Raw genomic sequence first — 11,933 nt, 5'->3', positions numbered from 1 at the left:
AACACTCTTAAACAACTATTTAGAGAAAGAAAAAACAAGACTTTTATATGTTATAAGCTAAGCTCGAAAACAGGTGTAAGGTAGTCAAAAAAGCTATGCAAAAATGGGAAATAAAGGGCAAGAACACTCACCCTTGAAGAACATTTCCAAGATCACAAGACCAGACCTCTTCTTGGATCAAAACTAGCTTAAAAAGTCCAAGATCAACCCTCTAATGCCTCAGCAACTAAGGAAAGGTGTAATGGTAGGTGTTTGTGTGCAATAGTAAGAACAAACACACACTAATACAACAAAAGGAGGAAGAGATATAGAGATAGAGTATATGTAAACCCTAACCCTAACACTCAGAGCTCTGGAGCTTTTTTTGTCAACCCTAATGGAGGGAGAAGAGGCTCCTTCTTATAGAGCTCACTCTTGCAAAGCTTCTCAAGTAAGCTAGTCAAGAGGGAGATCCCTCCATACACGTGTATGGAGGGGAGCAAAGTGGGTGGCAGCTATCGCAGCTGGCACAAAAAATATCTGAAAAAGTAGATGAACAGTGGTCGGCCAGCCAAAAATGCAATTTGACCAAAATAGATGGCCGGTCGACCATCTAGAGTGCCGGTCGGCCAAACATTTGGCCAATGACAACAAAACACAGCTGGTGGCTTCAAGCCATGGCCGGTGGAGTGTGGGGATAGCCAACAAGCCATTCCCTGCCCCTCAAAGGCAAAACACAAGTGTTTGGTGCAAAACCAAGCAGAAAACAGTTGAGTCAAGAGATCCTGAGGCAGGGCACGTGGCCGAGACCTCCGGGAACTCAAGACGAACACAAACATGGATGATCTCTGAGTGTTCAAACGGTGACGTCCAAGTCTTGAGGACGGTCAAAAATGGGGTGTCTACAAGACCCTAAAATGATTTTGTAAAACATTTGTATATTAGTTATAGCATAGATAACAATAGGTTATGTTGAATTGTTTATCATATTTAATGGCACATAAATTGATAAATTCAGATTTTAGTGAATTGCTTCCATGTTAATGGCACACAAATTGTAACTTTTAAAATAATCGACCACATTTGTTTTTCAAGTTGTCATGTACTAAATAATTTGAGTTTTATTGTTATAGTTAAATTACATGCTCACCAATACAGTTTCTTAAAATGTATTTGTTTTCAACTGTACAGGCTTCATGGCACATCTACCTGATGAGGTCCCACTTCTTAGTCATCCACATCGGTCTGACAGTATATGGGAGGACCCGGTACGCAACCACGTTTGTTGGACTTCACGCTTACAATGAAAATACCCTTCATTTTGTTTTATATTACGTGATAATGCTATAATTTAAACTACTCATTCTGTTATGCAGGACCAGGCATGCACTGTGGTGGCATGCCGGCGGGGAGATTCCGGCCTGTGGAAGCGTCCATTGGACCATAGAGTGTTGCAGTGGGTACTATGCACGGGATTCTATGGTGTCTATCGTATAGGCCATATCAGACTGGATCACCCACTCATTACTGCTCTCGTCGAGAGGTGGCGGACAGAGACTCATACATTTCATTTCCCGGCCGGTGAGGCCACCGTCATATTGCATGACGTATCTGTCCTATACGGTCTACGGATTGATGAGCGAGCAGTTACTGGACCTGACCCACCATTTACGATGGACCAGTGGATAGCCCTATGTGCTGAGCTATTGGGAGTAGCACCTACACCTGCAGACTTACAGGCAGGTAGAGTGAGGGTGAGGTGGCTGTCCGAGCAGTTTCAGGGCCATCTTCCAGATCATGCTCCAGATGAGTTAGTACAGCAGCATGCCCGAGCATATATTCTGTGGATTATTGGGGGGGTACTTCTCCTTGATAAGTCACAGAACCTGCTCAAGCTGATGTACTTGCCACTGTTGAGAGACATTGACGTGATCGGCCAGTACAGCTGGGGCGCCGTGGCTTTGGCATGCTTGTATATGCAGCTATGTCGCGCAGCTCAGGTGAGTGCGAATCAGATCGGAGGACCCCTTGTCTTGCTACAGGTTAGTAACAATTTTATTATATGTCAGTTCATATAGTATGTCATGTCTCAGTATTGTAATTGCGTTGAAACTATTACAGATTTGGGCATGGGAGAGATTGATTCGCATTGCCCCGTCTAGGCGGCAAGTGGTTGCTCCTGGTGAGGTTCCCATCGGCCAGGGAGACATGCAATTGCTGGTCGGACCTCGAGGTAGCCTGTGGAGGGTTGACATGGGCCACGAGGTCGTATCGACCCATGTAGTCGTCGTGTATAGAGACCAGCTTGACCGAATGATAGAGGGCAAGGTATGAAATTTAAATATCTAAATTTTAATTGTCATATGGTGTGTATATGTTCATGAGCGATTTTTAATAGACTTGTCGTTATTGTAGTTTATCTGGCAGCCTTATGCGGGGGTCCTCGATACGCTCCCAGACTATTGCCGACTAGGTGAGGAGATATGGATGGCAAGAGTGCCACTCATTTGTTTTGATGTGGTTGAGTGGCATCTCCCTGATCGTGTCCTCCGACAGTTTGGTCGGGTCCAGTCCGTATTGGATCGGTGCGACACCGAGTGGCGGTTGCATGCGATTGATAGACGTGGCCAAGCCGCCACTGACTGGAGTGTGCATCATATGTGATACGTACAGCTGTGGGATGCCCGTCGCGACAGTATTGTACATGCTGACTGGAGCGATGGGGTCCTCCCCTCTCCCGACCCTTACATGTTGTGGTATCGGCGACATACACACCTACTAGTCGGTAATCCGAGCCACCTGTCTGAGTCCGGATATCAAGGAGTTGGGCCTTCTCTTGAGGCATTGGTGAGTATCATACTGTGTGTCAGATAATTGTTAACATCATAATTGATTTACTTTCAGTCAACTATAGCCTAATATATCTGATTTTTTGTTCAGGTGGTTTGAGTTAGGAGGTCATATCACTTGGCTGAGGACGCCCTTTTCAGACGTGATAGACAGCTTGGTATGCAGGCCCTTGTAGAGATCCGAGAGTTATTGTATGAGGGGATCCAGCATGCCCATCGGGTAGATCGTCTGCATTTTGGGGACTACGATGTACACAGTGTAGCAGCTGCTTCAGACACATCAGTCCCGTCCACGTCAGTGCCTCCCACTTCAGCGCCAGCCACAGCAGTTCCTTGGACTTTAGTCACCCCACCGCATGATACCCCATACATTTCTCCAGATTCCCCACACGTACATCCTACCCAGTATGCTGATCCTGATTGGACACCGCCTCGGTTCATGCATGATGTTGTTACCCCACCCACCCAGTTATCACCTACTTTTTTGGGGACTACTTCGACCGTGCCCATGAGTACACAGGATGCAGTTCTCACTGACATCTCCCACGTTGACGATGAGGCCTTTACTGAGCCCCCTCCCAGAGCCCGAGGGAGAGGCCGAGGTTATGGTCGTGGGGGACGTCGCGGCCGAGGTCGGGGTGTGGGCAGAGGCAGAGGTCGAGGTCCAGCTGCAGATCGTGCTACAATTGCACCAGATGAGGGAGTTTCACAGCTCACAGTAGTATCCGATCTCCATGCAGAGACAGGATCGGGGGCAACAGATGCAGGAGAGGGGGGGTCACACTCACAGGCTCCACAGGCAGTCAGTGGAGGGCCACATGTAGGGGAGGGAGTGCCAGATATTTAGAGAGTCTACCGCAGGAGACCGAAGAGGGAGGTCCACGGTTGGGGTTGTGGGACTGGGGGCAGGTTAGGGCATTAGCAGTTGTGATATGGACTGTATAGTTTTTTTTTTATTTTTTATAATTGTTATAGTTTTTATAAATCAAACTTCTACAGATGATGTAAATGTGCCATACTTATTGATTCCAAATTTTAATGTCACAAATTATTATTGTTACTTATTTTGATGAATCACACAAATCTCTTTCACATCTCTACCTCTCTCCCATTCTCCGTAGTCTATGCATTATTTATACTAATTTATGTTTTTTCCTCAAATTTACAAATTGAGACAACCATTTATAAACCAAAAAAATAATCGAACAAATTAAGACATCAATTTATAAAATTGAAGTTCAAATAAATTTTAAAAATTAACCTATAAATCCTAAACCCTAAAATAAAAATAAATAAGGTAGCGTTTTGTAACGTTTACGTTTTTTGTTTATGTTTACAGCAAAATTAAAAACTGGTTTTTCTTTAGTTTTAGAAAAACATAAATTATAAACGCGTTTGGTTTGAACAAAATGTTTAAACAACCCATAAAACACATAAAATAAAAAAAACATGTTTGCTCAGGCCTAATAAAAAATGTTTGTTTAGGTCTAAAAACAATTGAAATATCTCCATTCGTTGATAAGTCGTGGATAAGCATTACAAATCCATTACAACATAAATGGTTTGGTCATTCATCCAAACAATTTCATTCATTATCATCATCATCTGACATCTCAATATCAGATTCATACATAACATTCATGCTCCAGGCGAAGTACTGGTGTGCATCATCCATTAACCCATCTTCAGCACGCTCATTTGCGGTCTTCATTAGTAAGGACCTTTGCAGACGTTGGGTCATGCGATTAACTTCGTCACGGATACGATGCAATGCCCTTTGCAACAACTGTGGAGTGTCAGTTGGCATACGCATGGCTAACCGGCGAGAAAATTTAATATTAACTTCATGACATAACTCAACGAGAACGTTTGCTCGAGTTATACGAAATTCCCACACAGCTCTCATGGTATTGACGGTGGCACGTGAGTAACGCAAATTTGGATTTAATGGGTATTGAAATTCATCTCCATCTGCAACCCAATAGCGACCCATTGCTGAATATAGATCAACCACCGTATATGTCATGATGATATCGCTCGAAATAGCTGTAAAACTTTTGTTGGGATATGATGCGATATTTATACCATATATACACATGGTAGCTGTATGTATGAAATTACTGTAAACAACTATGCATTAGAGTTGTCACGTCAACTTGATGACCTGAACAACTATGCATAAACTTGAAACGAGTTGTCACTTCGACTTTTATGAATTGCATAATTTATTGTTATTTCAAATAATTATAACTGAACACTGCCTCAATTTTGACTACAATATTGCATTGAAATATACTTGCAATTTGAAGTACTAAAATATTGTAATTCATGAGCATTTCCTGTTCGATCACATGCATGCCACTGGCCTTATACAGTGCATTCGGCTGCCAGGACTCTACTTTTGTCAAGTCATGAATGAATCAAAGGCCTGTAGCATCGGCTGTTGTGCCATATTAATGGTGTCAACCTGGCTACTGTAAAAATGTAACTTTACCTTCTTTCAAAGGCAAGTTGAAATTTACTACATAGATTTACAATATTTTTCTACAATATATTTTTCTACAATACGTTAATGGTGTCAGCTTGGCTATGTGACTTTGTGCAGCGATGCAGTGATGCATCTGACTTTGTGCATTGATACAATGATGCATGTGACTTTGTGCAGTGATGCAGTAATGCATGGCACTTTATGCAGTGATGCAGTAATGCATGTGACTTTCTGACTTCGCCATGCTTCTATACGTTGTGACTTTTTTCCTCACATTACGTGATGCATGTGACTTTGTGCAGCACAACTTACATGCTTTGTTTTTTCCTCACATTTCAGAATTCATCCAAGTCACATTAATACGACCATTTTATAATTTTGGTGAAAAAAACAACGATAGTTTTGCAAGTCAAAGTGAGTTGGACGGTTGTGTATTTACTTGCACTCTGTTTCATTACGGTTGTGTATTTCCTCACATTACGGTTGTGTATCTACAAAAAGTAAGCATGAGAAAATAGTTTCATGTGGCGATGTGACAACTCACTGCATCTTGTTTTATTTGACAACTCACTGCTCAAATATGAAGGGATTGCATTGTGATCCTCTGGCCTACAATTATGATTTTATCTGACAACCACGTCCGTGACTACATCACAGGTACACTTCGTTACGGGTACTCAGGATTGAATGCAATGAATAACATAAAATAATATCACGGGTATCACTTCTTCCATAGTGCCCCAACATGCATTATCGTCACTACATCACAGGTACACTTCGTCACGGGTACTCAGGATTGCATGCAATGAATAACATAAAATAATATCACGGGTATCACTTCTTCCATAGTGCCCCAACCTGCATTATCGTCACTAGATCATCTGTAGTTAACCCCTACTATGATGTCTATAAATAGCGATACCCCCAGTATGATGTTTGTTCAAGTCATAACAATAGTAATATATCTACAATTACAATTATTATTTGTTTTTTCATTTTATGAACAATGTCTTCAAGAGCTGTAGGAAGTTCACGCCGACAAAGAAATCAGAAAGTGTGGCTGCTACCTCCATTTACTTATGACTACAAGAGCGAAAAGTACTCGAGTCCGAAGGATTATTATGCTGGTATCCGAGCAGAATGGGCGTTTAGGGTAACAGAGCAAGAAGGATTGTTTAATGATCTACGTAACTTTGGGGCACCGGTACCTCATCGTCGTTCATTGAGCATGGCTAGACGAAGTGTCAGTGACTATGAAAAAGCAGTTAGCAGAATTAAAAAGGAGAACAACAGAATGTTGATGCGGAGATGTCGATATTTCATGCTTCAGCTAGCCACCGAAATGGCAGAAGCAAGCAACAGAGATTTGACAGTGATTGAGCGAAATAATATCTTAAACAATGAAAAATATCTCTCTGACTACTACATGTCAGATGAGGAATGAGAAATCAAACACCGTTATCTTTCATATATGTTCATCTAACGTACTGATGTATTTCAAGTATTTGTTTTATGAAGCTGAAATTTATGAAATAACTACATTTATAACTACACATTTATTAGTTCATGACTTTCTTTATTGAATTGCAATGAGTTAATGAATGTTTTGGATTAATGTTTATGGATTAATGTATGTTAAATTATGTGAATACTTAAAACACATAAAACATAACAGTTGGGGAACTAATAAAGTTAAGACAAACGAACTACCGCCTTCAATAACACATAAAACATAACAGTAGGTCAGTGAAAAGCTTCCCTTAACTGGGGCTCGTGAAATAGGGATGATTCTCTATGTAAAGAATTTCAACCTCCATCAGGAAAGAAGAAAGAGTCACCTTTCAATTCCTAGAAGTCCAGTAAAAATGATGATTCTGGTAAGGAATGCGGGGTTGACAGAAAACTAAACTTCGGGGGCTAGACAAACAACCTCAAAGCCAAGTGGTTAGTCCAGTTGGGGGACTAATAAAGTTAAGACAAACGAACTACCGCCTTCAATAACACATAAAACATAACAGGTGGGTCGGTGAAAAGCTTCCCTTAACTAGGGCTCGTGAAATAGGGATGATTCTCTACGTAAAGAATTTCAACCTCCATCAGGAAAGAAGAAAGAGTCACCTTTCAATTCCTGGAAGTCCAGTAAAAATGATGACTCTGGTAAGGAATGGGGGGTTGACAGAAAACTAAACTTCAGGGGCTAGACAAACAACCTCAAAGCCAAGTGGTTGGTCTAGTTGGGGAACTAAGTGTAAAACCCAATTGGTTTTACTTTATTTGGTTGGGATGAATCACTATTTACAATTACTTATACCCAAACAGATTGTTTTCTGCACATTTGTAAAGAAATTGACGATTCTCTTAGTATAGAAACTAGAATTGACGATTTGTTATTTTTCAGATTTGTACCCAAAGAGAACAACACTTCTTAAATTACTGTGTAACACCAGTTTTCTGGACAGATTTGAATGCACCAGTTTTCTCGACAGATTTGAATGCACCATGATATTCACAAACATTGGTGGCCAAGTAGTCCTACGTAACCCACGTTTCACTCAGAAGATCCACCATTATTTTAAAGTTGATTTTAAAATAATTCCAAATGACAACAAAAATTTAATGCACCAGCTTTCTGGACAGATTCATACTTTTCAATGAAAAACAAATAGTAGGTCGTAACAACGAATGATGCATAGCTACGTGAAACACAACATTGCCTACATAAGCTTCATTTTTTCACACATTGAGTAGTCAAATCGTGGAGAGACTTGTCAATATATGCAGATGGATTTTGAAGTCATGTGACCTGATGTACAGGATTTGATTTTCTCGATTTGTTGCTCGATTTTTTTATTACAGTGACAACTCATCTCTTATTGATATGTGTGGAATTCTCAATTCAGAAAGTCACATGGCAACAGTGAATTCACTGATTTACCTTACAGTGACCATGCCTTTACTTTGTCGGTATATGCAGATGGATTGTCAAGTCATGTGACTTGGTGCACAGGCTTTGGTTTTCTCGATTTTTTGCTCGATTTTTTTATTACAGTGACAACTCATCTCTTATTGATATATGTGGGATTCTCAACTCAGAAAGTTACATGGCAACAGTAAATTCACTGATTTACCTTACAGTGAGCATGCCTTTACTTTGTCAGTATATGCAGGTGGATTGTCAAGTCACGTGACTTGGTATACAGTATTTGCTTTTCTCTATTTTTTCATTCTAGTGACAACTCATACCTTGTTCGTATATGTGGGATTGTCATGCAGAGGCATCTTTCTAAAGCCGTTCATAACCAACTATATAAACGACTAAAGGTGAAGACACAACCTTACAACTCATTTCGCTCTACGAAATTATCATTCATTTGTTTAAAAAAATTAGCATGGCTACATGGTTCATGGGAGGGAGTGGGAATCGCAGATATGGTAGGAACTTGCAAAGGGGTGGCAGTTCGCGACGAGGAGGGGGAAAGGGCCGTGGCGATATTGAAGACGATTCATGGGAGGGAGTGGGAATACTTGTTTTAGATTATGCTTGTGGTTATCGTGATAGGTTTGGGAAGCGACATTTTTTGATGCCCAAGTATTATCCAGTTCAAGGAGGTTCATGTATGGAGCCATCAGATAATCAAACAGGATATGGTTCAGCACACGCTAGACTTCTAAAGTGGCCCGCACTATTTATAGAGCGAGTGCAAATGGAAAGATTATGTTGGGAAAATCGACTGAAGGTGCCAAAAGCACGTTCCGTTGAGATCCAAAAGGAAGATCCTGATAATGTTGATCAACTATGTGAAAGATTACAACGTGAGATTTCTCAAATGCGCCGTAGGTTAGCCCGCGATATGCAGCTATACATAGTTAAGAAGGATGCCCAGAAGAACAAAACAGAACCAAATGTTGCAGCTATCAAGGGTATCATGGAGGATCCTGAACTTGTCTCTGACGCTGAGCTTTCGGATTATTCAGACTCTGAGCCACCTACCGATTTAAGCGCGAATTAGGTGTTAATGTCTACGCTTCGGCAATATTAGGTCATGCATTAATATGTAATGTCTGTGTTAGACTAAGTATAACTGTTATGTTTATGTTTATGTTTATGTTTATGTATTGTGTCTGTCAAATGTTGCGGCTATTAATATGCAATATTAGGTCATGAATTAGGTGTTTGTCTGTCTAACTGTTATGTTTATGTATTGTTTGTTCAGTTCAGGGTGTCCATGACGTATGTAATGTGTGTTCAATTCATGGTGTCCAGAATGTATTTTTGTGGGAGAATTATGTCTGTACTACATATGTAACTGAAAACTATTACATTTGCAACTTCAATTATGTTGTTTTCATGCCTGTATGAGTATTTAGTAAATTAGTGATTTCGTATATTATGTATTAAGTTTTATTACAAAAATGTTGACAAATTTTATTTTAGGAGCTCTCGCGGTGGCCTTCGTCTTGTTGAACTACTTCGCGGTGGTCTTCGCGTCTCACCCTTCGTCGTTGCTCGTCGAGCTGCACAGTGTGTGGATGTGCTTCGGACTGTAGAGGATGCATATCACCTTCTAACCCAAAACAAAGACGAAAGAAAAAATTAATTTTTTTTAATGAAAACGGGTAGAAAACGGTTTTACTGCACTGGTTTTCTGAATTACATTCTCAGCTTCTAACCCAAAACAATGACAAAAGAATAAATATATATGTATAAATGAAAACCGCTTGAGTAAAGCCAAAATAACTTTCTAAATAACAGCTTCTAACCCAAAACAAAAACAAAAGAAAAATAAAAAATTTACATGAAAACGATTTTAGTAAAGCAAAAAAAAAAAAAATTTATTAATTACATTATCACATAAAAACGACTTTAGTAAAGCAAAATAAAGACAAAAGACCAAACAATAAAGACAAAAGACCAAACAATAAACAATAAAAACGGATTTAGTAAAAAATTACATTAGTAATGCAAAATAACTTTCTGAATAACACCTTCTAATGCAAAACTAACACAAAACAATAAACAAAAATATTTACATAAAAACGGCTTTAGTAAAGACCAAACAAATTTTTGAATTACATTTTCTAAACCAAAACAAAGACAAAAGCAAAAAAAAAAAAAAAAATTAACATCAGAACAGCTTCAGTAAAGCCAAACAAAATTTATGAATTACATTATCACCGAAACAATAACAACAGAAAAAAAATATTTACAAAAAAAAAACTATGCATAATTTAAATGAACAGTGAAAGCGTGGTTTTAATCCATGCTTACAATAGTGAACAGTGAAACCATGAATTTTGTAAATGAACATGATTGCCTTAATAATTTCTAAATGAACATGATTTTAAAATTATATATATGAAAAATATTATGTAAAATTAATATATGAAAAGAGGTTTTTCCCATATTATGTAAAAATTCTGAATTACACCTTCTAAACCAAAACAAAAACAGAAGAAAAAAAAACAAATTTGAACATGACAATGGCTTTAGTAAAGCCAAAAAAATTTTATGAATCACATTATCACCAAAACAAAACAGGAAAATAAACAAAATATTAAAATAAATAAATGAACACTGAAAAGTAACAGTGAAATCGCTTTTCGGAATAGCGTTTTCTTCACAAAGCTTGATGCACAGTAGCGTTTTCTTCACAAACGAAATGGACATTGAAATCGCTATTTGAAATAGCGCTTTCTTAGGAACCTTATTCCAGAAATGAAGCGCTATTAGAAATAGCGTTTTATTCGCAAGAAAAATTTATGATAAAAGCGCTATTTGTAATAGCGTTTTCTTAATTAAAATTGCTATTTGGAATAGCGTTTTTACTATTCACCAAATTTTGGGCTCCAAACAGTGAAAGCGCTATTCAGAACAGCGCTTTAGCCTAGTTTGGGAAATACGCCCAAAAGAGGCCTAGTTTGGGAAATAGGATGCAAAAGAGGCTTAGTTTGGGAAAAGCCTCGTCTACCTGTGGGAATCAGATTATTTGTCTCAGCTTCTCATTCCGAATTTGATCTGCTCAAGGCCTCTGAATCATTGAAGAGAGTTGCAGTAGCGGTGTTAGCAGGTTATGATTGAATTGAATAGTGCAGATCAGATCTCATTTCTTTTTGCAATGATCTTTTGGACATTTTTATTTTTATTTTTTTATAGGTGCATTTTGTAGTACTTGCATTATTAGTTTTTGTTTTTTTTAACACTTTGTATTATTAGTTTGAATTACATGTTTTGTGCGCGTCCGCTTAGGGGTTGTTTGGAGTGTCCTGAATAAGTGCATTTTTTTGTCTTTTTTGGACTAAAAAGTTTAGGAAAAAAATATGAATGTTTGGGTTAACTTTTTGACTTTTTATGAAAAAATGTGTATTAAAAAATTGTATAAAGAAGTGTGTAGGAGAAGATTGGAGATGAGTGAATGATAGCGGTACAATCTGCCAGCCGAATTCATGGTAAGAAATTATTGTGTACTTTTCGGGCATTGCAGTGGACTGTTTTGTTCTGCCCGTGGGGGCCATCATGGGTCCCATTTTGATAATCTGAACCGTCAATGTGTAGAACTCGTCGAGTACTATATGCCTATTAAAAATCACGTTGATCGGATATCAATAGCTATCTGATC

This window comes from Camellia sinensis, chromosome 2, assembly GCF_055761805.1.
Source record: "Camellia sinensis isolate YWXY chromosome 2, ASM5576180v1, whole genome shotgun sequence".
In the NCBI taxonomy this organism is placed as follows: domain Eukaryota; kingdom Viridiplantae; phylum Streptophyta; class Magnoliopsida; order Ericales; family Theaceae; genus Camellia; species Camellia sinensis.
This window is presented reverse-complemented; position numbering follows the sequence as displayed.